The sequence below is a fragment of the Branchiostoma lanceolatum genome, chromosome 19 (genome assembly GCF_035083965.1).
Source record: "Branchiostoma lanceolatum isolate klBraLanc5 chromosome 19, klBraLanc5.hap2, whole genome shotgun sequence".
Classification (NCBI taxonomy): Eukaryota; Metazoa; Chordata; class Leptocardii; order Amphioxiformes; family Branchiostomatidae; genus Branchiostoma; species Branchiostoma lanceolatum.
In genome coordinates this window covers 12,055,338-12,080,038 of record NC_089740.1, presented here as the reverse complement: position 1 = coordinate 12,080,038, position 24,701 = coordinate 12,055,338, and the positions used below count along the sequence as shown (strand labels likewise).

The following is a 24,701-nucleotide window of genomic DNA, read 5'->3' as shown; positions in this document are numbered from 1 at the left end:
TGACGTAGAAAGGTTTGTAAACCTACTCGCCTTTCACTGTCCAGTTTTATTTGCCCTTTTACCTATCTGATAGAATGGTTGAATTTTCGATGTTTGAATATGCAACCTGTACGGCTTATTGCTGCTGTTATTGCCTGTGGTCGTGCATAGAGCGCATCCAGTTACGTGATCCTAATTTGCATACAAACTTCAGTGGCGATATTGTCATGGCAACACAAACTGTCCGCCATATTGTTAACATTGAAATGTCAGAATACAGTGAAACATTTTAGCTATAGGTACGGAATTCACAGATGACGCCACATTAATGCGCTCTTTTGCGTTTTCCTCATTGACATTTGATGCCTTTACCGAAGGTAGAATTTTAAGACTCCTGTTGTGTTGTTTACTTCAGGTCGTCATAGTAAAACCATTGGATAGATGAGAATGTGAGCGCCCTCGCCCTCCCCACCACTCACTGATGGATTTCCGAATCTGCTGCATATGCATGATCTCCTGGATGCCATACAGACTGCAAAATTAATCTCCAAGCAGATGTAAGGATCCGGCTCATTCTCACTGACAGTGGTTCCTACCTGTTGCCATATCTTTTGTTATCTTCTCTAGTATCGACCTTTTGTAGTCATTGGTTTCCTCCGGATCCTTACATCTGCTTGGAGATTATTTAAAATCAGGTCAGTTAAATTTCCTTTAATTTTTATCCATCACAATCTTTCCCCTACTTACTATTATCACCCCATATTTTCCCCACCCTACTCCCGCTTGCTCCACACCCCACTCCCGCTTGCTCCACACCCCACTCCCGCTTGCTCCACACCCCACTCCCGCTTGCTCCACACCCCACTCCCGCTTGCCCCCCCCCCCCCCTCCCGCTTGCTCCACACCCCACTCCCGCTTGCCCAAATGCCAACATGCAATGCACCGAGAACAACATTCCCTCGGCCCCTGCGCATGCGACATCGTGTGAAGCTATGTAATGTACACGTGGACGTGCGAGCTTATTACGAAGCAGAAACAGTGTCAAAAAGATCGTATACGTTTTTTGAAATGGAATAGGTATGTAATTTAGAATGGAATATGTGTTTTTCAAATCGAATAGGTATGTAATTTAGAATGGAATATGTGTTTTTCAAATCGAATATACAAGTGGTGCTATTATTTTTGAAAGTTGGTATTGTTTTAAAATCTGGTACTATACGATTCCAAAATACCATACGATTTCTGTTTGCTATATCATTTCTGTTTGCTATATCATTTCTGTTTGTACTCCGGAAATGACGCGTCCGCTCCGGAAGTAGGGTAGGGCATACATCGGACAAGTTCGTGGTCTCCCACGATGTTGCCGGCCATTTGCTCCGGGTAAGTTGTGTTCGTCTTTGGCGAAATACGCCGATATTAACGCACGCCACGTGTTGTCAGTGTCGCTGTGGACACTTGGACTTAATATCGGCCAGTTACGGTTGGTAGTGACCGTCATTTTGTCGACAATCGCCAACATTGACTCGGGAACTTTACGTCTGACAGTGTGGGGGAGGGGGGCGTGTTTTCGTGTACCAATATATAACGTTAGATTTCCACCGGCGAATCTTTACGAAAAGAGGAGATTAAATATGGAAATTATGGGTAGAAAGTCAACACAAGTTCTGCTGCTTCTTCGGACAATTTTTAATTAGGCTTGATTACCCTCAACTTTGGGGTTGGTAAGCTTGCCGCAAACCGGGCGTTTTGTGTATTTACGACAGAAGGGTAAAAGGGCGAGTCCAGAATGGATGTGTCAAATTAGGGCGTCAAATTAAGGTCGCACAACACAGTACGCAGGCTTTGTGTGGATAAAGTAGTGCTGAAATCATTGAAAATTCGTAGAAATTCTAGAATAAACACCAGTTATTGGCAACTTGGGATATTATCATACCTACCTATGCCGTTGTTCTTTATTATCCTACAATTTTACTATCCTATTCATTTAAACTGACTGGTGATGAAAATGAGGTTTCATGCTTCTCAACCTCTTTCTTTCTGACTTGCAGGGGATTTAAGCCAACATGTACAGGATATGGAATTATCTGCACTGTGAGCCTTGAGATCTCAGCAGGAAACTGATGCTTATGAAGTTGGAGGGATGCTGCTATCTCTCTTGTCTTGCAGCTCACAGGGAGAAATATCAGAATCGCTGTTGAGTTCAATGTTTAGAACTATCCAGGAATCTAAGCTAGACGTTCAGATGTGGGAGGTGTGAATTGGACAGAAATACATGTAGTGGTAATGTCAATTTGACATGTTGCAGAGACATATATTTGAACATTGCAAACTGATGCTTGGGAGAACTAGCAACTCTTGTATTTGTAATTTCCACAACCTTGCCTTTCCTAGAGTAAATATAATATCATATTGTATTATAGGAGTCAAATGGAAGGTGTGATGGTATGGAAGATTGATCAATTGCACGCATGAATTTCAATACTTCCTTTAAGCATATTGGAACATAATGGCTTTGAAGCTACATCTGACATCCCTATGCCCCCTGGGTTATCATCACGGCCACTTACTGTAAGTCCATGATGACATGTTATGGCTGCTTGTTGCAGCATGGCAGAGAACGTTCTCTCGTCAATTTCTCATCTTACTAAGTAACCTTGGGCATGTTGCAGCTATGTTCCTTTGTACATGTAATGGATTTTCTGTACGTTGACAGGTAAACATTTTCTACATGTGCATGATTTTTTACTTAATATTGCTTGAAACCTTTATCCTTGTCGTAGAATTTATCCTTATCTGTCATGACCTTTTGATAGGAAAAGTGCCTTGTTAAATGAGTTAAGTTTCAGAGATAAAACTGACTGAGCAAGGCATAAGAGATATTTTCTGCCAAGTTAACTCCCTTGAATGTAAAGAAGCTTTTTTTGTACCAGTGTAATTGCTTGGTTCTTGGACTGGCACTCTTCATTGTGTTTGCCATGTTTACTATTAAAACATTGAATGAACTGTTCAGCATCTGTATTGGATTGTTGCTTGACGGTGCCGACCATGCAGTCAGGTACAGATCAACCACAAAATTCTCTTTTCAACACCTGAAAAGCCCTGCCTTTGAAAATTTTATTCTAAATTCTTTCATCCGGAAACTCTTATCTCAAACATCTCAAAGGTTTGTTTTTTCCCCAGCATTTAGCAGTAAGCTTATTCCTACATAATGTTATGGGACTATCACGGGGTCTATTAAAAGTGTTGTATTTTTCATGCTGATCTTACACTCCATTTGTTTCATACAGCAACCAGAGAACCAATAAATTTATTTGGATTGATCAATTTGAGAATTACTAGTTTTCTTAGATTTTTTTTTATTTGCTCTGTCACTGGTAGTCAAGTTTTCGTTGCTATACAGACATTTAGTTCAGCAGTTGTGAATGAATTTTTTGTAGTTTTTTGTAGTTTTGATGAACAATATGGTCATTTATTACATGGGCCTTCATGCTGTCACCTATTAGTCAAAAGAAGTTCAGATTTAACTATTATTGTAAGGGCTATATGGAGATTGCAAATGTTACTTTCTATTAATAAAAAAAACATCATGACTCACTTAATGTTCCTTATTGTATGTACAATTTTCAACAGTTCATATCATACAAAACTGCTTCACTACCACTGGTTTTAAAGAGACTGGTTCCTTGCCCTGGTAAGAACAATATCCATTAACACCCAATGGCCTCGTTCTGTACTTTGCAGTGTGAATAGGGCATATAAACATGTAGAAATCCACAGGGAGCCTGTCTAGTGCTATAAACATTAGAAATTCAGGATGTTGGCCTGCAGTTTGAAATCAAAGCTATCTATTTCAAATTAGGCCCTTTCAGAGTTTGCTCCACAATGCCTGATCTTATTTACAGAGTTGCAACTTGCAATATGTGCTGTTGCTTGTAGTGCCTACTTTGACTTAGCAATCTAAGGAGCCAGTACAACTTCTACACGACTTTAAGTTAGTTCTATACTCTATCTGACAGCCAATGCCCCTCACCAAGAGCATGCAGACCTGTGTGACAATATTCAAATTGTCTTCAGCAGGCACCAGAATAGTTGCCGCTGCCACTTTTTGGACGGGCGCTCAAACACACAGGAGGACCACTGTTGTTCGTCAAGGTCAACGTCCTTGTAATAAAGTCCATCGGCATCGTCGCATGCCATCGCACCTGGATAAGAACGCGTACGCCTCCTCCCCTCAGGCCCTTGCGCCACCTGATGAGTTGCCGTCGAAAGCACAATGAGCGTCCATTGGGCAGCCAGACAGAATAGCCTCTCGGTAAGCCCCGTTTTGGAAAGGGGTCCATGAAATTCAGCGAAGGTGGTCTGCCTCTCCTCCCTCCTCTGTGTTTTTGTATTGCACCAGTCTACACGATCCCCGGCAGAGGCGCGGGCGCTGCCCGTCAAAACCCGTCTCGGCGAGAGAACGGTGACGGGGGCAGTCGGCCGTAATGGGGATCCACCAGAGAGCGATCCGCGGTCCGTGCAGTAGTCCGCACGCCCCCGAACAGCGGGAACGCGCCGCGAGGCCGCGAAGCCTCGGGAGCCTGAGCTGCAGCACTCCCGGCCACACCGACCGTTGCTTCCCGTTAACGCCCTAGCCGTCCCGCGAAGGACGAGCCCCCACTCTCTCGGGCGACGCCTCCGCCGGTTGAGTCCGACCACCGAGTCCGAAAGGCGACCTCGCACGCAGACGGAAGGGGTGAGTCCGTTCACTGGCGGGTCCGAAGACCTGGGCATCGCCTCCGCGGAAGACCCTGCCCCAGCGCTGGTTCGTCCGGACGCCCGCGGCACGGTCGACCTCGCGGGGAGCGGCAGCCTGATCGGCGGGGTAGCAAAACGACTGGGAGGGAGTGTGCTGACCGGAGACCCGGTGTCCGCCGTCATTTCCCGCGCTAGACGAAAAACGACCACTCTCTTTCAAGGTAGGGTGAGCGACCTTCGGGAAGGGGGTGAAGGTGCGCTCACCGGCACCGACCACCGCTCCCCGTCGACAGGCCGTACGCCGGCCCCGACTCCACCGACCCGGAAAGGACTCTACCGGGGTCTGCATTTGGAGGACCCTGGCACCACCCCGGCCCGCCCGCCGACGGTCCGTGAACCACCACCAGCCCCACGCCCCCCGTCCGCGTACCGCCTCGACGGCGGCGAAACTAGCCGAGCAAGCCTGTCCGATCTTGTCCGAGGACCGACCCAACTGCGGGCGCGTACGCTCCGGCACCCTCCCCCGATGTTGCAGGACATATTGATCATCGATTCTTCAAACGCAGTCTGCGGCCCCGGGTCAGTCCCGCTCTCTTAAGGTGGCGCTCTCTGCCGTCAATCGCTCCTCCTTCGCGGAGGAGCGCGGGCGGAGTGTCAGGAGCACCCATGCCAACCCAGTTGGCGGCGGGACCTGGCAGCTTCCTTGAAACGTTGGTCGGGTACCTTCAGTGTGAGCCCGTCGTTCCTTATACCCTGCTAAACCAGCGAGCCGCCCCGAGTAGCCTGGTCGAGGACGGAGTCAGGTCCTCCCGGCGAAAAGTTTTAAGCGGGCGTGCGCAAGTGGGGGAACCTATATCCTGGCGGAGGGGCGTCGCGTTGTTGGTTTGCGCGGAATGGGGTTGAGTTGCTAGTCTCACGGCGGCGCCTAGGTGAGACGACTCCTCCCCGGCACCCCGGCGCGGCGTTTCGGTTTCTGACTCGATACAATCCGTCTTGCGGACGAGTGACCTGTCCTTAAGCGTCGGACTTCGAGCGGGCATCCTGCGGTCCAAGGCCTCCTTTGGGCAGAGGGTAGGACTTGTTCTCGGTCGCCACCGGCGGTCTCGACCGACTGCTCCACTCCCCGAGGTCTTCAAGAGAAGGGCGAGCGCAATCAACCCCTCGGCTCTCTTTCCCAGCTCGGGCCGGTCGGTCGCGTTTTGTCGAGGGGGCACAGCGGTCTTCACGGCGGGTCCCAGTTCGCGAAGCGACCCCCGGCCCTTCCGCTCGTTCACCGTCCTTCACTCCGAAGGGCGGCTTCTTCCCTTCTCTGAAACGACGATGCCGAGAGGCAAAGACAAACTTTCGATGCGAAATCAAACGAAAATAAAACGACAACTCCTAGCGGTGGATCACTCGGCTCGTGTGTCGATGAAGAACGCAGCCAGCTGCGAGAAGTAATGTGAATTGCAGGACACATTGATCATCGACTCTTCGCGCCGCTCCATCTCTCTCGCTCTCGGGCGCATGGAGAGACTGCGGTCCTGGCGCGCGGCTGGGTGTCTTTGTCGAAGCTGGCGGCTTTCCACGGCGATCGGTAGAAGCTTCGTCCCCCGAAGGACAGATTTTCACAGTTCCCTCCGGCGGAGACGCTCGCGTCCAAACCCGATTTGCTTCTCGCGCTCGCGGCGCCTCGCTCGGGTGGACCGTGGGGAGTTCCTCCTCGCGACCCCGACCCGGCTTGGCGCGTCCCCGCCGGCCGTCCGAATTGCAGCCCTAACAATCGAGCTGATACTCTCTCCCCGGCGAGCTAGACTGCGAAGGGCGTCGGCAGGCGGCGTGCCCGTCCGCAACGAATGGACGGTCGCCAAAGAGCAGCGCTTTGCGCGTTTGCTCACTCCACTCCTCGACCTCAGCTCAGGCGAGACGACCCACATATTAAGCATATTACTAAGCGGAGGAAAAGAAACTTACAAGGATTCCCTCAGTAACGGCGAGTGAAGCAGGAAAAGCCCAGCGCCGAATCTCCGCTCCCACGGGGCGCGGGAACTGTGGCGTTCGGGAGGTGCTCTCCGTCCGTCGACAGTTGCCCATGTCCTTGTGATCGAGGCCTCTCCCAGAGCGGCTGTCAGCCCCATATGGCGGCGACGGTGGCGTTCGGTCTGCCCCTCCTCGGAGTTGGGTTGTTTGGGGATGCAGCCCAAAGCGGGAGGTAAACTCCGCCTAAGGCTAAATACGGACACGAGACCGGTAGCGAACAAGTACCGTGAGGGAAAGTTGAAAAGAACTTTGAAGAAAGAGTTCAAGAGGACGTGAAACCGCTAGCTAACCGAGGTAAACTGGTGGGGCCGCAAGGTTCGCCCGGAGGATTCAGGCGGCGTCCGTCCGCGCCCCACCGGCCGAGCATGGATCGCAAGACCGATCGGCCGGCGTCGAGGCGTGCGGACCCGCTTCAGTTTTTCCGCGACCGGTTCGACGGCGGCCACGTCCCCGCGGAAGGTGCCCGGGGCCCTCGGGTCTCCGGAGTTATAGTCGCGGTGCGTGCGCCGCCCGCTGTCGGACCGAGGACAGGCAATCCACCGCCGCGTTTGCCCATTGCCCCCATGGCGGGCAGGGGCCGGGTCCCCGTCGTGCGGTCGACGGGTGCGCCACGCAGGGCGCCCGGGGTCTGCGGCGAGGTCCGATCGTCCACCCGACCAGGACCCGTCTTGAAACACGGACCAAGGAGTCTAACGCGTGCGCGACTCAAGGGTGTTGTACGAAACCCAGAGGCGCAATGAAGGTGAAGGGCCGTCCGTATGTCCGAGGTGGTATCCCCGCCGTCTCCGCGGCGCGGGCGCACCACCGGCCGATCTCGACCGCTCCGTCGGTGAGGTCGCGCTAGAGCGTGCGCGTTGGTACCGGCCGAAAGATGGTGAACTATGCCCGAGCAGTGCGAAGCCAGGGGAAACCCTGGTCGAGGTCCGTAGCGATTCTGATGTGCAAATCGATCGTCAAACTTGGGTATAGGGGCGAAAGACTAATCGGACCATTAGGTAGCTGGTTCCCTCCGAAGTTCCCCTCAGATAGCTGACACTCTGTCGCAGTTTTATCTGGTAAAGCGAATGATTAGAGGTCTTGAGGCTGAAACGACCTCAACCTATTCTCAAACTTTCAATTGGTAAGGTGTCCGACTCGCTCGAGTGGAGCCGGGCTTGGAATGCGAGTGCTCAGTGGGCCACGTGTGGTAGGCAGAACTGGCGCTGCGGGCCGCGGGATGAACCGAACGCCGGGTTAAGGCGCCCGATGCGGAGGCTCATCAGACCCCAGAAAAGGTGTCGGTTGATACAGACAGCAGGACGGTGGCCAAGCTTAATCCGCTAAGGAGTGTGTAACAACTCAGCTGCCGAATCAACTAGCCCTGATAATGGATGGCGCTGGAGCGTCAAGCCCATACCCGGCCGTCGCGGCAGTCCGCTCCGGCTGAGCCAGGCCGCGACGAGTAGGAGGGCCGCCGCGGTGAGCGCAGAAGCCTCGGGCGCGAGTCCGGGTGGAGCCGCCGCGGCTGCTGGTCTTAGTAATAGTGGTAGTAGCAAATATTCAAACGAGAAATTCAAAGACTAGCGGAGAAGGGTTCCACGTGAGAACAGTAGTTGGACATGGGTCAGCTGGTCATGAGTGATAAGCGAAGGCCACTCGGAATAGACCCCTTTCCAAATACCGCGGCCATTTTGAATCCAGGGCGCGCGCACGTGATTCGAGCGCGGGAAAAGTCAACACCCGGTAAGACCAAGCCAGCGGTAAGGCGTTCCCAATAGAAACCAGCGTTGAGTCATCTTCGGCGGCGAGATGTTCTCCTCCTCGGTGAAATCCATCGATATATTTGCATGGCACAAGTAGATGATATTGTTGTGGACACTTGGACTAGATATCGGCCAGTAAAATTGTGAATTTCTGCTACTTTTCCACAGTTTCTGCCGGGATGTTGAACGCGCGCTACAGTGATAAAATGCTGATATGTTTACACCGCGTGCTTGTAATTTCCCTAATAATGTTAGCTAAAGTCGAGAAAAATCCCACAAAACATACACTTTTCGGATCATTTTAGCTTCGTTTAGGTATGAATATAACTCTTGAGCCTTTTGGCTGTTGTGACAATGCCAACATAATCTTGAAATTACGTTAGTTTGAGGGAGGGTCGTGTTTTCTGTGCAGCGTTACATCGACTTCGCTCAGCAATATTTGACATTTCCGCTGAATGCAATCCCACACACAAAAAAACGTGAAAATATAGGCCTAGGCTTGAGTTCAATGTCCTTAAATATGGCAGCATTCCGGCGGCTTTTTGACGATCTTTTCGGATGCCAAGTATTTAGGCTTGAGGACTCTAAGTACGTGAGTGAAGGTGTGTTTTCCATTCTATCTGACGTTTCTTTAAATCATTTTGCGCGGCAATATTTCAGATATCTGTTGGCCGGATGGAACCCAAAAAACGTTAAATAATATTGACTTGAGGACTGAAGGACCTCAGGCCGATATTTTTCCTTTTGTTGTGGGGTTTCATCCTGTGGAAATCTAAAATATTTCCGCAAAAAGTAATGTAATGAAACGCTACAAAGAAAACACGCCCCCTGCTTCACTCACGAACTTCATCAAGCTAATCTTGGCACTGAAATATCGTCAAAGTCAAAGGAGCCACCGAAGTTCCGTCAAATTTTTATACTCGCAAAGCCCTCAAGCCTATATTTTCACGCTTCTGTAATATCATCCGACGGAAATTAAGATATTACGGCGCAAAGTGAAAACACTCCATCTTCACTCACGTACTTTAGGTTTTGATATTTCAGAAAACTCGTCAAAAGAAGCCGCCGAAATTCTGCTAAATTCCCCCAAAAAATTACCTTTAGCTCAAGCCTACATTTTCAGGTCTTTTTTTGTGGGATTGCATTCAGCGGAAATGTCAAATATCGCTTGCGGAGCGATGTAACAAGAGAGAAAGGAAAAGCTAGACAGAAAAGAAAGAAAGGCTAGACAGAAACACGACCCCCTCTCAACGCGCGTTTTCCCAGGGGAAGTCACAACCGGTAAAATTCTGTATATTTCTATCTAAGTAGCTATAAGGATCCCAGCCCGAAAAGTGTATGCTTTACGGGGTTTTTCTCGACTTGTGAGTGAAGCAGGGGGCGTGTTTTCTTTGGAGCGTTTTATTACATCACTTTTTGCGGAAATATCTTAGATTTCCACAGGATGAAACCCCACAACAAAAGGAAAAATATCGGCCGGAGGTCCTTCAGTCCTCAAGTCAATATTATTTAACGTTTTTTGGGTTCCATCCGGCCAACAGATATCTGAAATATTGCCGCGCAAAATGATTTAAAGAAACGTCAGATAGAATGGAAAACACAACTTCACTCGCGTACTTGGAGTCCTCAAGCCTAAATTCTTGGCATCCGAAAAGATCGTCAAAAAGCCGCCGGAATGCTGCCAAATTTGTACCCAAAAGGACATTGAACTCAAGTCTATATTTTCACGTCTTGTTTTTTTTGTGGGATTGCATTCAACGGAAATGTCAAATATTGCTGAGCGAAGTCGATGTAACGCTGCACAGAAAACAAAACCCTCCCTCAAACTAACGTAATTTCAAGATGATGTTGGCATTGTCACGACAGCCAAAAGGCTCAAGAGTTATATTCATACCTAAACGAAGCTAAAATGATCCGAAAAGTGTATGTTTTGTGGGATTTTTCTCGACTTTAGCTAACATTATTAGGGAAATTACAAGCACGCGGTGTAAACATATCAGCATTTTATCACTGTAGCGCGCGTTCAACATCCCGGCAGAAACTGTGGAAAAGTAGCAGAAATTCACAATTTTACTGGCCGATATCTAGTCCAAGTGTCCACAACAATATCATCTACTTGTGCCATGCAAATATATCGATGGATTTCACCGAGAAGGAGAACATCTCGCCGCCGAAGATGACTCAACGCTGGTTTCTACTGGGAGCGCCTTACCGCTGGCTTGGTCTTACCGGGTGTTGACTTTTCCCGCGCTCGAATCACGTGCGCGCGCCCTGGATTCAAAATGGCCGCGGTATTTGGAAAGGGGTCTATTCCGGAAGTGCGGGCCCGGTTTCGTGGTCACTGCGCGTCGCCCCGGCTCGCTCTGCTTGCTCCAAGCAGTAACGAGGTTGGGTGTTCGGGTCCTTCCGAGGTTCGTCGGGCGCACGGTGGCGGGTGCGGCCGCGGGATTCTGTGCGTCACGAGCCGCCCCGGCATACCGAAAGGGAATCGGGTTAACATTCCCGCGAACGGGGAAATGTTCGCCCGGCGCAGCAACGCAAGCGAAGTCGTTGACGTGGGTATGAGCCCCGGAAAGAGTGCTCTTTTCTTTGTAAGGCGCACGTGTCCAGGAATCGGTTTGCCCGGAGATAAGGAAAGCTGCCCCGTAAAGCACCGCGGCTTTTATGGTGCCGGTACGCTCAGGTGGGCCATTGAAGAGAGAGACGTGACTCTCTCTTCATTAAAGAGAGAGACGTGCAATTTTCACGTCTGTCCGTACCATAACGTAGTAGGTCTCCAAGGTGTACAGCATCTCGTCGATAGACCAACGTAGGTAAGGGAAGTCGGGTAGCCGGATCCGTAACTTCAGGAGAAGAATTGGCTCTAATAAGTGCTGTCACGATCGCACTGGGACGGACAAGAAGCGAGATGGGAGTTTCCGTGACTGAACGAGGCCCGTTGGCCGGGTCGACCCGCGCATGGAACTGGCGACGTGACTGATCTTATACAATGGTGCTTGAACATCGAAACGAGGGTGTTTACTGAATTGTACAATCAGATCAGAGAGGGGTTCTTGACCGGCCAGTACAATACTTCAACAACGGTTTGGGGTTGTTTACCTTCCTGTCCCTTACATGGGAACGTAATGGGCTACCGACCTTTATGTAACCGAAGTACCTGTAAGCCAGTCCTGTTGTTGTATATTTGTGAAGTAATTATCTCATTAAAATACAAACACAATCATATTGAAACCTGTGTGGCCTTTTCTCTATTCATATAGTATATTCAGTATATAAGTGTAATTAGAGAGCGCCGCTAAATGTCCAAATCCTAGCCCTAGACTATATTACATGTAACTAACTTGTTGACCAAGTCCGGCTCGACAATCATGTCCTTGCTTATATATGCTTACATGGCGATGGGCCCAACCAGCCAGCAGTGGCCATGTGGGGTGGGGCCTTACACCTGTGTGGAAGGTGTGTCGGAATGACTGGTTAAGTATTAAAAGCTACAAAGTGTTGTAGCGTTGACTGCGGTGTATGCTACATGAGTAGAACTATTGACAGCTACATAGTGTTGCAATGTTGACTGCAGTATACTAAGAAAAACATGTCAGGCACAAGTAGAAAATTGACACGGAAAGTTCTACATTACAATGTTTATTTTGATATAAGTGTATGCATATACATATACATGAATATAGAATAATGTATATATATAGAATGGACAGAAATCCCCCTTTCTATATGAGGTGAATGTCGACCATGGTCTAGTGATATTATTCTTACAATAAAAAACTACATTGCCACAGTTTCAGACTGAATCATGATGTCTTTCAGTGCTCCCACTAAACTTTTGTTGAAATGGACTTTTCCTTTAGAAAAAAGATGACCTATTCTAATCTCTCAAGTTCAGACACATATTCTATTTAATACTGCATATACATGTACACCATTTTCTCAACATAAACTTCAGTATTCCTCATCACCACAGTCAAAATTTGACATGACCTTCATGCTGACTTGAATGTCATTCACTGGTTTGTAAAAAGCTGTCACACAAACACTAATTGTACTGCCAAGCTGGGTGTGAACTCTCTTGATGTGATTCTAACAGCGTGACGAGGCTCATTCAGTCTAGATGGAGGCACCACAAACCACACAAAGTCCTCTGTTACACTAGGCATGGACAGTACCCATACAACTTGGTCTGCCTGTACAGACTCCCCCCAAAACTGTAAATAGACCATGGTCGGTGCAGTTTTGAAAGGTGAATATCTATATAACAATATACACTACTATGACTAAATAAAAGGATCTGTTATGTTGAGATAAACATGGTCTCTCAAATTACTTAAGTCTTGTGCCAAAAAGCAGGTTTCCAAGTTTTCCAACATCACCTTCAAATCTGTTCAGTTTTCAAGTGACCAATGTTTTAGGATTAGAAAATAATGGCTGACAAGCCTTCTACAGAACTCCCCGTATGGCAGCCCTGTTGGTATTCTCAACGTGTGCTGGACTCAGGCAAGTCGACTGTGCCCTGCTCTTCTAGAAAGTCAATGGTAAAGTTCAGCGTCCTGTGTGCCGCACGCCCCACAGTGCAGACACAACATCTTTTCTGGGAACTCTGAGAAGAAAATACATGAAATGCAACTTATTATTATACACAGAACATAACATTTTATTGCTTGACAATCATAACAGGTACAATGTATGGCAACTAGACTAAGGAGCTAGTCTAAAATTGGTAGGTATAAGAATAGGGCATGATAATAGCATAACATGTAGCCCAAGTTGCCAATCACTGGTATTTATTCTAGAATTTAGAAGAATTTTACAATGATTTTTAGCACTATTTTATCCACACAAAGTCTGCGTACTGTGTTGTGCGACCTTAATTTGACGCCCTAATTTGACACATCCATTCTGGACTCGCCCTTTTACCCTTCTGTCGTAAATACACAAAACGCCCGGTTTGCGGCAAGCTTACCAACCCCAAAGTTGAGGGTAATCAAGCCTAATTAAAAATTGTCCGAAGAAGCAGCAGAACTTGTGTTGACTTTCTACCCATAATTTCCATATTTAATCTCCTCTTTTCGTAAAGATTCGCCGGTGGAAATCTAACGTTATATATTGGTACACGAAAACACGCCCCCCTCCCCCACACTGTCAGACGTAAAGTTCCCGAGTCAATGTTGGCGATTGTCGACAAAATGACGGTCACTACCAACCGTAACTGGCCGATATTAAGTCCAAGTGTCCACAGCGACACTGACAACACGTGGCGTGCGTAAATATCGGCGTATTTCGCCAAAGACGAACACAACTTACCCGGAGCAAATGGCCGGCAACATCGTGGGAGACCACGAACTTGTCCGATGTATGCCCTACCCTACTTCCGGAGCGGAACGCGTCATTTCCGGAGTACAAACAGAAATGATATAGCAAACAGAAATGACATAGCAAACCGAAATGATATAGCAAATAGAAATGATATAGCAAACAGAAATGATATAGCAAACAGAAATCGTATGGTATTTTGGAATCGTATAGTACCAGATTTTAAAACAATACCAACTTTCAAAAATAATAGCACCACATGTATATTCGATTTGAAGAACACATATTCCATTCTAAATTACATACCTATTCCATTTCAAAAACACATATTCCATTCTAAATTACATACCTATTCCATTTCAAAAAACGTATACGATCTTTTTGACACTGTTTCTGCTTCGTAGCTTATATACAGTAACTCCGTACAAAGCAGACATGTAATTCGATTTAAAGCTTCTATATATAGTTCTTTGATAATCTGAATGCGCTCATGCAGCAGTACCGTTTCAACCCATATCTCAAGAAGTTGTGATTTTTGATATTTGGTATGTGGGTAGGTCTTGACAAAACAAAGACCAGTTCAGAAATTTTAGAAATGTATGTGACGATTGCCAGATAATAAAGAATATACATGTACAAACTGTCTTTGCAGACTTTTATTTTACACTTAAGAGGCTACGAGAAACGTTGCACATTCTAATGCATCGTACCATAGCAAAAAAAAAAGTTGTGTGCACACCGAGGCGTCGGCTTCTTTCATCATGATAAATGTGTTATATGTACATACTTTTATGATATTCATATTCATGCTGAAGAAGTAAATTATTTCAACATCCCTTCCTGAAGCCTGCAACCCTTGCACGATGAGCGACAACAGCGGGGATTCGAACCACTGACCTCTTGGTCCAGAGGCAGGGTCTCAACATTGCAAAACACGCATTCGCTGACCTTTGACATTGATCTTTAACACAGCATCACATCTACATATACATCTATATGTCTCAGCAGTCATTGTTAAAAGAAACTAAAAAAATCCTTCGACATTTCATTTGTCTGATGAAGTTTGAGAAAACGATGGTATATCTGAAAGTAAGATACTCTCAAATTCAATCACATTTTGGACTTACATTTCTAGTTGAATGGAGATTCTGTGGTAGAATTCAAAGTTAGGTCAAAACAGCTTTTCTAAAAACAACTTCCATGTCAATCTGGTTTCTCTTCGATTTACCACATACAGGCCTTTCGCCATCCACTTAAAGGCTTCCGTTACCTGTTTTGATTGTGGTTACAAAATCAGCTAAACGAAGAAGAGTATAAGGAAAAGTTAGAAAGTAGAGGATACAAGATGCCTTCTTTATGATGTATAGTGATTTTGGTATTTGGCTACTCTACACAAGGAAGAGCTTAGAAAAATTGGTAAAGACTCATTGCTTGTCCCGCTTGTATTTTTTTTTGTTTTCAAAAAAATAATGTTTGAGGTATAAATAGGTTTGATTGATACTAACACAACCTTAATGACACAGTTTCCTTCAAATTACCTCATGACTCATACAGATCGTTTTCTCCCTACGAACATCTTAAGTTACTATTTTCAATTGTGGTTATAAAACAAGTTAACAAAGAAGAGTATAACGAGAAGCTAGATAGTACAGAACACAAAATGTCTCTATTACAATACATAGTCTTTTCCACAAACATGCTAATCAACTTGCTGAGGAGTTCAATCGTAAGGTGGAAGAAAACAGAAAATGTCGGTCACGTGACCAGTGCAGGGGATTCAGTCTCCTGGGTTACAGTACCGGGATGGACCCTGACTGCAAACATTGCCTTGACAGATTCGGAAAGGAAAATCATAGGCGGAAGACTGTGCAGTCCTATAAGATACTTGCCTTCGTTGCGGGTGGTTCTGTCGAGTCGTATTCAAATTGTACGCCGTTTTCTTGTCCGTGCAACATTGCTAGAGTTTAGAACCGTAGAGTAGAGTGATCATATCTATTGCTGTGCATTTACACAAACGCAGGGGTTATTACCATGTGTGGGATTGTGACAATGATCCTCCCAACGGGCCATTATTAAGGGCCGAAAGTGCAAACAGATTGGAATATTGTACACCACCGAGTCCTGCATGGACGAAGTCTGGACTGAGCGGACACCCAAATTATATGCCTTGTTTACAGGACTATGATGCTGGTGTGGGCTTTGAATAGCCGACATTTGGCTTGCAACAACACCAGGGCTCCTTATTCCCAAATGGGGGCTTAAATACATAGTGCCGGCGAGGGGAACGTCAGAGCAAAGCTCCGAGGCATGGTGGTGTAGTTTGCACATACTATGGAAAGAGAGCACACCCCAAAAATGTTCCAATGTTGATGTACAGTAATAGATATAGTTACTGTCTCTATTGTTCTGATCGCTAGCACGTTTTGTGGACACGAATACGGTGTACGATCTGCGTTTGAGTCTTCAGAGCCCCCTCCACGGAGGTAGGTATTTTCCAGGACTACACTATCTTTTTCTTATGATTTTTCTCTCATTTGCCGATGCAACGTTTGCAGTCTGGTTCGTTCCTGGTGTTATAACCCAGGAGGTTGGATCCCTGCACTGGTTACTTGTCTGATCTTCTCTGTTTCTTCCCCCTTACGGTTTTACTACTCAGTAAGTTGATTAGCATGTTTGTGGAAAAGACTATGTATTGTAATAGAGACATTTTGTGTTCTGTACTATCTAGCTTCTTGTTATACTCTTCTTTGTTAACTTGTTTTATTACCACAATTGAAAGTAGTAACTTAAGATGTTCGTAGGGAGAAAACGATCTGTATGAGTCATGAGGTAATTTGAAGGAAACTGTGCCATGAAGGTTGTTTTAGTTTCAATCAAACCTATTTAGACCTCAAACATTATTTTTTTGAAAACAAAAAAAATACAAGGGGAACAAACAATGAGTCTATACCAATTTTTTTTTCTCAGCTCTTCCTTGTGTAGAGCAGGCAAATAAGTCAACATACACTTTACTCAACACTAGCTAGCTTGCACAACAGACGGCCTGCTGTAAACCTCTATGATGAACTGCAAGTTTGTGTGAAGTCATTTTTGTTTTCAACGCAGTGATTCGAATTCTGATGATTTTCGCCACGAAATTGTCATATGCAACAATCATTAATAAAGATGTGAAATAAAGTGAATGGACATTAAAGTTTACGACATTGTGCCCTGAAGAATTTATGAATAAATTATTCAATGTATGTACATGTATTTCAGCTGGTCTCATAATAAAAATCCATGTTGTGGACTTCGATTTGATTTCACATGTACCTATAGATACCTACGGTTATTTCAACAAAGTTCCAACTTGGACAGCAAACTTCAGTGTATGCTGATATATAAGCTATATGTGAATTCCTTACCAATAGTTTTACGATCCTAATAGTTTCAAAATTGTGAGTTTAAACATTGCATCATCTTACTGTGATAATAAGTTGGTTTATAATCATCATTGGTTCTGTAACATCTTAAGTTGGTACCTGCCAGTACGAGGGGGGGGGGGTGTATGGCTGCACTAGTACTAGGGGAGCCTATGAAGGGTGGTCTGACATTTCTGTCTGTTTTAGCTCACCCAAACAGGTAGGCAATGTGATGTCATTATCATTAGGGAGGATCATTTGTATATGTAAGTGTAGGCGCACTGTGGGCATGCAGTAGTTAGTATCACTAACTTTCACAGTAGACTAGCTAGATAACTTTTTCGAGTGTGTACTTGTTTGTCTGCAATTTGCCTTCGGGCATGAACTGGCAATAAAGTTATTATTAGTATTAGGTAATGTGTGCTCTATTGTTGGTGATGGGCTGGATCTCTACCAGAGTGCAGGGCTGGATCTCTACCAGAGTGCAGGGGATAGGCTCCCTCTACCTCCCTAGCCTTGTCGGGCAGGTACCCAATTAAGGTCATGGAAGTGTTGTTGTTTGGGCAGGTACCCAATTAAATTCATGTAGGTGTTGTTACACCTGGTTTGGGCAGGTACCCAATTAAAGTCATGTAGGTGTTGTTTCACCTGGTTTGGGCAGGTACCCAAGTAAAATCATTGATGTGTTGTTCCATTTAATTTGGGCAGGTACCCAATTAGAAAGAATCAGTCAGCGGTAACAGGTGCGGTAGCTTGCTGTGCTTTGGCCATCAGTGAGCGCCCGGAAATAAGTGGTGCTCCAAAACTGGATAGACGGTTAGGCTGTTGTTAGCATACTGTGCGTTTAACCCCTGTTAGATGGTGAGAGTCCGCGGGACAGCGAGTTCTAGTACTGGCTTGGTGTGGTCCTTGGTGTGGTACGTGCAATCGGAACGATAATACGGGCGACAGTTCCACAGGCAGGGTGACTTCGGGTCAGGCCTTCCGGAAACCGCCGGGGTGTCCAAGACTACGTCTTGAAGGCAGTGGAAGTTAATGGGTCCCAGCATCTGCGGGCGATACCGGATCTCCGATAGCCCACATTATTATCGTTCGCCAGTCAATGAAAAGTCTGTCCCGTGTGATACCTTGTGTTGAACCCTGACTCATCGCGCCGAGGGCAGTGGTGGTCACAATAACCCAGGCAGTCTGTGGATGGTACCCCACGGGTCGGGAGGGCTTGCCCTCCGCGGCAGGCGGTACCGGACTGATTTGCTGGCTGCGGCATGGTCCCCTTGTCACACGTGGGTCGGCTACACCCTAATGGGCGCCTCAGCGGTTAGCCTTCCATCACGACGTCCTCACTGGTACACTCCGTTAGGGTATTATTACCTTCGCGACGAATGGTTTCGTCGAGAAGGTTATGCGACGGTGCTTGTCTGTGTGTCTGTTAGTGAACAGAATAAGTCGAGAACGCCTGGATGGTTTGTTGTCGTAGTTGGTGTGTCGGTGTGTATGTGGCAAATCTCAAGATGATTAGATTTTGGGCGAAGTGTTTTGCATAATTAACGAGAAAAGTGTAAAAATGTGTTCAATTGTATGCTTTACTATGCGTTCTGGTTGCGACGGGGATATTGATACGGGTAGATTGGGGGCAAAGTTGGTCATGAGGGGTCATGAGGGGTCATGAGGCAGGCAGGAAACTGTCAGTTACATGTACTGCAGCTGCCAGGGACAAATTGGCTATCAGCCAGCTGTAGGGCAGATACAAGAGATAGGCTTGCCCATGCAGTAATGCTTTAAAGCACTAAAACAAGGGCTCAGAAAAGGATTCACCTTAATTGCAAGCCCCAAAAATTCTTATGCACCAGAAAGCCACATCTGTCTACTTTAGAATCATGCAAAGAAAATAGACAGTTGACCAGCTCGTTCTCTCGTAACAGCTGACAGACGAAAACAATCGTCAACTTTGACCTACTCCCAGCCTGGAAGAGTCCACTCGGAGCATGTGAAACCAAACCACAAAGATATCTCCTTACACCAATTAAAAGACTGAAACATACAAATTTTGACCAAAGTTGGATATACACGGCCTTATATGAGTAAGAACAGTCATTAATGCAGTGCCACAGCATGGGAATACCGAGCATGTCTGTGTGTCTGTTAGTGAACACGATAAGTCGAGAATTCTTGGAAGGATTGTCTTGGTATTTGGTATGTTGGTAGGTCTCGATGAAACCTGAAAATGATTAGATTTTGGGCCCCCTATCGGCTTGTTACGGTACTGCAGCGGAACTTCATGTTATGATATCTCGTGTTGTGGACATGCTATGGAACTGATTTTTAAGTGGTAGATAGCTCGTTGGGCAGAGAGTAAGTGGTATAGGCTTGGGCCCCCTAGCAACTTTTTTGGAACTGCAGGGGTAGGTTTTGCTTCAGACTTTGAAAGGGAATAACTCAAGAAGGGCTTGATGGAAGGTCATGATTTTTTGCATGTACATAGCTTGAGCGATGATGTACATGATTGGATACTTATTATGCAAATCAGTAACTAATTTGCATAATTAATGAGGAAAGTTTATACATTCATCAATTTCCATGATAGGACTCGCAAACATGTGACATATGTAACTGAGGAAGAGAGAAATATTAATAGATATCAGCTATGCAAATGAGAACCTCATTTACATAATCAATGAGAAAATAATATAACTCGAGATGGGCTTGATGGATGGTCATGATTTTTGGTATGTAGATAGCTTATGTGATGCTTTGTATGATTGGATGATAATTATGCAAATCAGATTATAATTAATGAGGCAATTTTAAAAACCTGCTGTGTTCCATGATATGACTATTCAAATATGTGACATTTGTAACTGAGGAAGAGAGGAATGTCAATAGATAGAAATTATGCAAATGTAGGCCTAATTTGCATAATTCATGAGAAACTACTATCATTCCATACTAGTAAATAACGGCAATTTCATACTTGTTGCATTTAGAAGTTGTGTGAATGTGAACACCATTGAATCAAATTATGCTAATAAGGAGCTTATTTGCATTATTGATGAAAAATGTTAGCATAACCTTCTTTGTTAAGCTCATAATCATAACAAGGAGGTTTGGACAACTTATGTTATTTGGGTGAGGAGGATCAACTGGTATGATTTTTGATTGATGAAAAACACTCCTAATACGTCAGTCATAAAGGTCAAAATCATTTCGCGAAGGTATGAGGTCGTAGAACTCTTGTTATGAATGCATTGAAATAGTTGTAGCTCACGGCCTCACTGTACCGGGGAGTGTCGAGGTGGTGGGGCTGTAGTGGCGGATCGCACAGCAATGTGGCTTGTGGGAACGTGTGAAGGCGATCGTTACACTGGGCGGCTTCGGCTCGTCCGCCGTGCGGTTGTCGTCTGCTTGTGCACCACTGTCGGTCACCTAAGCATGCGAGCTAACGGGGGACCAGGGATCCTATTCCTCTTTGAAGCAGCAGTTTTGGACCATTGTGACCGCTGAAAACTGCTCGGGGAAAGGGAACCCTCTCGGTTTGCGTGTGGCACCTGAGCGGATCGTCCATGGTGGGATGAGGACGACTCCCTGGTTGCCGTACAGGGGTGCTTTCACTGGTGCTTTCAGGGGTGTGGCGTACAGTCGGCATAGGACTTTAGCTTTAGTGATTAGCTTGAGGATGGGGGCCTAATGTGTGGCCCTTATCGTGAGGTCGTTATTCAGGCACTTAATGTATATATAATTGTGCCATGTAGGGTTTTGGCTGTTAGTCTTGCGGCGAGTGCGGAGTAGCCGTGGTGGAGCGAAACCACTTGTCACTATGATTCACAGCCGCACAGCAGACCAACTGCACTGATTACCTCAGACGGATTCAACTATCTAAATAGATGTAAAGGCAGATACCATCTTAAAATGTAAGCTTTGTTTGAAGGCAGATACTGACTTAAAGTGTTAGCTTTGTTTGAAGGCAGATACCGACTCAAGATAAGTGGCATCGTGTGGCGTAACGGCTAGAACATTCGGTCGTCAAACAAGGGAACCCGAGTTCAAACCCGGCCTGCCTCCAGACATGTCTGGACATGCGCCCGGACGTTGTGCCCATGGGAAAGGCACTTAACATAAATTTCCTCACTTCACTCAGGTGTAAATGAGTACCTAGCTTCGGTTAGGGAGGTCCCTCGGATAGGACGTTAAATGGAGGTCCCGTGTTTGGGGAGAGCCACACCTCGCGTACGTTAATGAACCCACCACACCTTTTGAAAAAGAGTAGGGGCATGCCCCGGTGTGCGATGGTTCAAACCTTACAGTTTGGTCTTGGTTGACATCTTGAAAAGGTGATGATAGTCACCTGTTGGGTCAATCCTTCCCCAAATGTGGTAAAAAAAATAAAAATAAAATGTTTATCATTTATAGCTTTGTTTGAAGGCAGATACCAACTTACGATGTAAGCTTCGTTTGGAGGCAGATATATGGTCTAAAGATACTAGTGATTTACAGTGCTGAGATATAAAAGACAGTTCCCTCAGACTGATACATATTTAGTACAAATTAACAACTGATTGATTTATTGAATTCATAGCTTTGGCTTCTCCAGAAGCTGGCCAGGCTTTAAGCCTGCAAAATGACTGCTTAGCCTGTTCTCGTTACTGTAACAGTAATTAAAGAAAAATGAAATATGACCCACATCCCTGATGGGACCTCGGGTATAATCTCGGGCTGTTAGTCTTGTTAGTCATTAGACTGAGTGCAGCTTCTCTTGATTGAAACTTAATGTTGAACATTTACTTAAATTGTCAAGATGGTTGATTCTAACGACTTTCCTTAGCATTCTCTCTTAGGCCATAATGTGTAACCCAGGGATTCAAAACAACAACATCCAATAGGAGGATCCTTAAGTCTATTGATATCAAGCCATTTTTTCAGTTTTGGAAGCACCAAAAAGGTTTTAAAAGTTTGAATGATCTTAAAAACTATATTCAGGTAGTCTAAGAGTAGTTTGTGTAGTCTGTGGATTCAGGAAATCGTCCAGGCAATTCCATATTCTGGCAGATGTGCTTGTTTTTTCTCCATGCTGCGGGTATGATCCAAACCATAAAACAGGACACTTTACTGTAACAGCATTGGAGCACAGGGCTGGACATGGTACTTTATTCTATTTCACATTGTGCTTTTGTCAATACTCTTAAAATACTAAAATTTGTTTGTCATGCATTTAAGCTCTCATGTCAAGATTAGATATTTAAACCTTTTTGGTCATGAATTAAAATATGTGACGTCACATTTTACATCCGCATAGTCTGAAGCACGATGTTTCTTGCAATCCATTATAACTTTTGTATTGTTAAGAAATGTATTTTGTGTTGCCAAAATAACCCGAGTAAAATGGAGATCAGTCTGTATCTGTATATCTGTATGGTATCGATTTCAGGGGATGGCCACACCAATTTAATTTCTTGGAATTTTAAAAAATTGGAAAATGAACATGAAAACAGAATCTCAGAGGAAAGTCTCTACTTTGGTGCACACAGTTTCAGGGAGTGAACAGGGTCAGGTGCAAGTTTTCACCCCGGCCTTCTGTTCTAATGATGTCCTCGTGCTAAAATAAAAAAATCAGTTAACCAAGAAATTGCGTTGGTGTGGCCTAAGGGTCAATTTTGGTACTATGTCCAGTTACCTGTGCAACATGGTAAGGAAAACCTAAGACTGCCAACAGCTAGGACAGGTGACTCCAGGACAGGTGTGACGGGGGGTTCCAGGACAGGTGTCTTCCACTGCACGGTGGCTTTGATGGAGGGCAGAGGTCATCAGCAGCAGGGATCATCAGCAGCAGGGGTCATCAGCAGCAGAGGTCAGGGGTCAGAAATGTAACCCCTGACCTACGAGAGTCTCTGTGTCATTCTTTGAGTGGTCACTTGTTAGCCTTATGTCAAAGGTCAGAATAGGGGAGTCTCAGAATGGGTTTGTGGAAAAAGCTGGCCCCTACCAGGCCCCAGAAACTTTCACGTTTGTGGGGATAATAATAACTTTATTGCACAACAATTGTACAAGGTAAAAAGTATGGCATTCACTGGTACATAGATAACATTCTATTAGGCTAATCCGTCTATCTTATACAATATGGTGTAGTAGTATGGGATGACAATGGGATTTTACAATTATTGGAGGAGTTTCTAACGTCTAGATATGAATGGGGTATCTGAGAAGCCTGATGTGGTAGACAGGCCTGGTAGGTAGCCAGCTTTTTCCACAAACCCTCTCAGAATGTCTGTTTGAAAGGCTAAAGCGGGGATCTTACTGAAACTGCCACCTTGCTGGGGCCCAGAGTACTGAAAAAATTTCATTGATAAACATACGAATCTTTTTACACTTTTTTCTTTCTTTCAGTCATAACTACTTGTACATTTTGCATGATATTGTAAAGTCAATGGTAACCAATCTGATTAAGGTCGCAGCGAGGCAGTTCAGTGAGATTCACGCTTAAAGGAGCATTCTTTTCCAAGGCGTCGTTAATCCGGGACGGTGGAGATAGGTCTGCCTACCTCCTTCCCCCTTTACATGGATACACTGAGGTCATGTGAGTGAGTGAGTGAGTGAGTGACAAGGCTAAAGAGGGAATATCACTGAAACTGTGGCCCGGCGATTTGACAGCTCAATTAAGTTCATCGATAAGAAACAAATCTTTTAATGCTCTGTGTGTTTTGTTGCCTTTCAGTCATACTTGTGTGTCTTGCAATTAATTGATAAACACATTGATGAGCCAACGGTAACACAAATCCAGTTTCGATCGCAGCAAGGTCGCCAATAGGTCGCAGGAGTGAGATTCCCGCTTACGACTAGTGAGAACCTTTTGGTAGGGTCCTATCACACTTGTGCGTATATTCAAGTGTGTTAAGTAAGGTTTGCGGGGAAAGAGTTGTTTTCTACTTTGTGCAGCCTGGTGATCGAACCTAAGAAATCACTTATTCGGCTGCAAACTTAATCTAAACCAAAAACATGTTAATACGCAACTCATGCGGACTTGTATATACGCACAAGTTTGCCAGAGGCTTTAGAAAACAGAAGGCATCAAATAACGGTCGCCCACCCCCCGTCCTCCCATAAAGGGCGCACACATAAGCTACCTCTGGCTGCCAAAGTCTTACTGGGTCTGCAATTGCTCCTAACCAAGCCGTTGTGTTTGAAGCAGTTTTCCTATCCCAAAATGAGGACTTGAGAAATTAAACACCCCTACATGCAATTTTGGCTTTCAAACCATACTGTAACGCCACACCAATTTAATTTCTTGGTCAACGGATTTTTCTTGTAAAGTTTTAGCATGAGGACATCATTAAAATAGAAGGCTGGGGTTAAAACTTGCACCAGACCCTGTTCACTCCCTGAAACTGTGCACCAAAGTACAAACTTTCCTCTGAGGTTCTGTTTTCATGTTCATTTTCCAACCTAGCATTTTTTATATCCATTAACCAAGAAATTAGGATGGTGTGGCCTAATCACTTCAATCCAGTTTCTA

General features: G+C 45.6%; 2 long non-coding RNA genes and 1 pseudogene across 2 annotated transcripts; 2 read left to right on the top strand and 1 right to left on the bottom strand.

Moving 5' to 3' along the window:
- The first annotated feature begins 1,001 nt into the window (after window positions 1-1,001).
- LOC136425432 (uncharacterized) lies at window positions 1,002-3,573 on the top strand. Its single transcript, XR_010754034.1, has 3 exons — window positions 1,002-1,056; window positions 1,299-1,359; window positions 2,028-3,573. It is a non-coding gene; the product is annotated as an uncharacterized lncRNA (long non-coding RNA).
- Window positions 3,574-6,091: 2,518 nt separating this feature from the next.
- LOC136426063 (5.8S ribosomal RNA) lies at window positions 6,092-6,260 on the top strand (annotated as a pseudogene).
- Window positions 6,261-12,100: 5,840 nt separating this feature from the next.
- LOC136425655 (uncharacterized) lies at window positions 12,101-14,130 on the bottom strand. Its single transcript, XR_010754101.1, has 2 exons — window positions 13,788-14,130; window positions 12,101-13,083 (listed from the first exon to the last, which is right to left on the bottom strand). It is a non-coding gene; the product is annotated as an uncharacterized lncRNA (long non-coding RNA).
- Between the last annotated feature and the right edge of the window lie 10,571 nt (window positions 14,131-24,701).